The 4713-nt window shown below is 38.3% G+C and overlaps 1 long non-coding RNA gene across 1 annotated transcript; it reads right to left on the reverse strand.

The window, feature by feature from the left end:
• Positions 1 to 259: 259 nt before the first annotated feature.
• LOC122458838 lies at positions 260 to 3576 on the reverse strand. The gene is made up of 3 exons (XR_006279119.1): positions 3448 to 3576; positions 2500 to 2748; positions 260 to 1339 (listed from the first exon to the last, which is right to left on the reverse strand). It is a non-coding gene; the product is annotated as an uncharacterized LOC122458838 (long non-coding RNA).
• Positions 3577 to 4713: the final 1137 nt, after the last annotated feature.

Genomic DNA, 4713 nt, shown 5'->3' on the forward strand with positions numbered 1-4713 from the left:
AAAGTTTGTAATGTTCTGAACTTCATTGTCCACACAATAAATAGTTTCAAGTACCTTTTAATGAATAACTTTCAAATAGAAGTCATTACAGTACAACAGATACAATGCCCCCTAAGTAGGCTAACATAACTAGCTAGAGATTTGTTATTTTCCTTTAAAATGAACAATGTAACACAGGACCCAAACCCTTTATATATAATACTTTACAAAATAAATACAGGGTTTGGGAGCTTTTCTGCTTTCATGCAGACTCACCCTTGGTATGATATTGACAATTAAATAAAACATTTAGTTCTACCACATACCTGTGTTTTTGTTGTTTTTTGTTTTGTTTTTTTCCCCAAAATTCACACTATTGAGCACATATACAACTTCCAATGAGGGGGGAAAATTGACAATTACTATAGCTACTTGGTTCAATGATGTAAGAAACATGGCCTCCAGCCTGCAATTCCTCCTGTATGGAATTTTTCCAGTCTCAATCCCACTGACTTCTGTAAATTTATAGGAAACTGCATTGAGATCCAATCCACAGATTTAGTCTGGGTTAACCTGACAGCTCTGTCTTGCCCTTGAAGGGTTGGGCTGGATCTGACTGGCACTCAACATGACTGCCAGTTTTGTACCTCTGACAGAACTCACTACTGATTGTGCAGGAGCTTCCAGAGTCTAAGTAAGGGTGTGTGTGCACATACAGGAAAGTTCACCCTTAATGAAGCCTTTCACACCAGCTTCAAAACTGCTACTGAGTATGGTTAACAACTTCTTGCACTTCCCCCTAGTGTGTGGAAATAGCAACTATTTCTTTGCAGTAACTCACGACTCTATACAGCCATCTTGTCTGAGAAAGTTTCCATATCAACTCAGAGCAAGTAGAAACAACAGCGATAATTAAAGCAATAAATGTTTTGGACGGGTTTTTTTTGGAGGAGGTGGTTGGCTGAATACCATGCAATAAAAAAGTAAAGGGGGCTACATTATCCATAATTGTTGCCATAAAAACAACTCTTTATTGCAAAATTTTGATCCAGACATAACAGATCTAAGGAGTTTTCAATTTTTCCCCATGTGCATACATTGACTTTACATCTAATTAGATAGTAGACTTTTTTCAGTAAACGAACTTCCATGGAAATGGGTGTAAAAGAAACAAATATAATGAATGGATTCCAATCTGGTAAAATTCTGGATTGTTTAGAAGAATTTCCTGGAAATAAGAGGTGACTTAGATGAGAAAAGTTTAAAGAGAAATTTTAGCAATCCATTCTCTTTGCGTATTCCATAAAGACAAACTTGAATATGTCTTAAGGCTGGTAAAGTGTGAGATCTTCCAATCAACCTTAAAGAGACAAAAAAAGTGCTAAGATATGCTTCTTAATTGTACCCTACTGCTCACACAATATTTCCACTGGCAGCAACAGGAGCTGCATTATCACAAAGAACTTCTGTTTGCCTCCTACTGATTAACAAACACACAACATATTAGTCTCCCTCACAGTATATAACACAAACTTCAATTAAATCTAAGCAATATTAGCAACTATTCAGGGTTGATACATTTGCACAAATTAATTGTGTGGTGTGGTGTGTTTGTGGGGGGAAGTATGAGGTCATAATTAAGGCTTATCTTATTACAGAGCAAGAAGACCTCACCCCCAGAGCAAGTACCATCCACGCCATTTTGAAAATGTTTAATTTTATAGTTAAATTAGATCAAAGCTAGGACCTACGTCTCCAATGTGGTAGATTAACCTAGCATTTAGCTTGTCAGACAAAATCTGTCAAATCTACATGCTTGGCTCTGCTGGGGTGAGAGCCCATGAGGCCTGATTCCCAGTCCTCTTTCTCTTACAACTATACCACTCTCCTCTAAGAATCATGAAATAGAAACTAGGGTTCCTGACTCCTAATTGACCCACTAGACACATTCCTTCTCACAGCTGACAGTAGAACCCAGGAGTCCTGATTTGCAGCATTCTGTTACTGTCTACCTATAGTTGTGTAACCCAGCAAAATGTGGGTCACATATTATTGTACTTGCTGGCAACCAGGAAGCCAAACCAGTAGCTCAAGTGGTAGCATTCTAGACTATAGCTTAGAAAGTTCACATTCTAGAATTCCAGTTTTCTTTTTAAACAAATCAGTTTGTTATTCACATAATGAGAAAATATCCTTGGAAGATAAAGTTTTGTAGTGAAAACTATGATAATCTGTTAATTATTGCCTACTACACAAGAAAATATAGATGTTCCACATTTTGATCTCTTGTGCCATATGTTGACAAGTTTGAAGGGTCAGAGGTCTGATAGCAAATTTTACAATAATGGCAGCCGTCTTCCCTTAGGGGAGCCTGTAGCTTTAGCACTGTTGGAAAAAAATGGGTAATAGGGTCATCTTTACTACTGGCCTCTAAATTCCTCATTGCCCGCCCCTTTTCTCATTTTTTTTCGCTTCTTCATGAATTTATAGAAAAACAAACAAACGTGTAAAGTTGTATACCTGTTCTGGTGAGCTTTCACAATCATCATGTGGGTATAAGATGTATGGCATCCAAGTTATTTTGACTTTTTGATGTTTTTTCAGTAGTAACATACTGTATGCTTTCTCTTTTGTGTTTTGCACAGCAATGTGTGTGTATTTGAAAATCTTTACTACATGGATTATGATGGCACCATTGTATTTGGCTTTTTCTCAATCTCAGCAGAGAGGCCAAGGGCTGAATTGCCCTGCCTCTAGCTCTTGCTTCTTCTGGGTCAAGAATAAGACACATTATTAATACACTGGGAAAAAAAGACTCTTCTGTGACTCTACTTTCAGTATTAATTCTGTAACTAAACAGAACACTTTAGTCTTCAGGATTATCTGTGTAATCCCTTTATTACAACTAAATTCAGTACAAACTAGAACTCTATGTACATATTTCCTACCCAATTCGTATGGGTCATTGTGATACCTTTGCTCATGTTGTGCAGTTCCTTATTAACTGCCTTTATTTCACTGATATTACTTGCAAAAAAGTACTACTTAGTACAAATAAGGATGGCAGAATCTGGCCCAAAATTTATAATCCAATATATTTTTATTTTAAGTGAAATTGAAGCATTTTCTTATATGAAAAATTAACTCTTTGAAAGTGTTGTTATTGTGAAAATAAAGTAAAAAATACAATGTTTCAGTCAGGGTCCTTTTCAGAATTAAATGAATGGGGATTCTGTTTCTGACGGTTTGGTGAGCCTGAGGCTTATCCCAGGTGCTAGCAATATATATTCACAGCCAAGCTAAGGCAAAGGTTCAAGAAAACACTTCTCTGGCTTTAAAAACCTGACATGTCATTCATCCAGGAATAGTTATAAGTCAAGGTTATTCTAATGAATGTTCACTTCTTAATTAACCGATTTTTTCAGCTACCAGGTAGCTGCATAGTACTGAAGTAAATCTTTTTCATACCTTTATCCATACATTGACAATGATGATCAAAGGATGGAATGCAAGCCATATGAGCAAAGGCTGAAAGGACTGGGTATGTTTAGTTTGGAAAAGAGGAGATTAAAGGATGACATAGTAGCGGTTATCTTGAAAGTCTTGAAAAGCTGCCATAAAAAAGATGGAGAAAAGTTGTTCTCTTTTGCCACAGAGGCAAGACAACAGGCAATGGGTTCAAACTATAGCATAGCAGTTTTAGATTAAACCTCAGGAAACACTCCCTAACTGTAAGAACAGTAGGACAATGGAACAGACTCCCTAGGGAGGTCATAGAAGCTCCTTCACTTGAGGTTTTCAAAAGAAAGCTAGGTCACCATCTGTCTTGGATGGTTTAGACACAACAAATCCTGTATCTTGACAAGAGTTAGACTAGATGACCCTTGCGGTCCCTTCTAACCCTATGGTTCTATGATTTCCAGAGTATCTTTGCGTTATCTCAATCTCATATTAAAATAGTCACTATACCTAAGTTATTCAGCAAAAGTGTCTATTTAGGAGACAGAAAGTGATATTTATTTATAGTTCAGAATTCTTCAATTTTAGTCCAGCAAGAATTCAGGCAATGCAAAAACTGCCAGGCTTTCAATACCTATAGTTTTATTATTGTTGGGGGTCCCATTCTTTTAACGTGTTTGCTGCAGAATCAACTGTTTGCAAGCAGGTCAGTAGATCAACCATTTTAATTTTTCTACTGAATAGGAAAGGAGATTGGTTTTACTGATAGATACTGAGTGTCTGGTTCTTAATTATACTGAGGCCCATTTACACCAATCTAGAAGTTGTGATAGACCCAGGCCAATTGGGTACAACAGAGTGTCAGAAGGCAGATATACTGGCCACTGGATTAACAGTTTTCTGTTCCCTGACTGACCAGAGCAGGGGCTGCTCCAGGCTAATGAGAACACCTGACTCCAATTAACCTGCAAAGAGTCAGGTGAGGCCATTAAGCTAATGTGACTAGCTGACTCTAATTAAGCCCCCCTCTGATAATATAAAAGGGCTCACTCCAGTCAGGCAGAGAGGAGCTGGGGAGCCAGAGGAGAGGAAGTGAGGCTGAAGGGCTGGTTAATGAAGACACCCTCAAGTCATTGGTAAGGGAGAAGCAGGAGAGCTGTGGGGAAGTGGCCCAGGGAAATGTAGCAACTCTGGCAGTAAAAGGTTGACTGCCAACAGCTGCTACCATTAGGGTCCCTGGGCCGGAACCCGGAGTAGAGGATGGGTCCGGGTTCC

Source organism: Dermochelys coriacea, chromosome 2 (assembly GCF_009764565.3).
Source record: "Dermochelys coriacea isolate rDerCor1 chromosome 2, rDerCor1.pri.v4, whole genome shotgun sequence".
Lineage (NCBI taxonomy): Eukaryota > Metazoa > Chordata > Testudines > Dermochelyidae > Dermochelys > Dermochelys coriacea.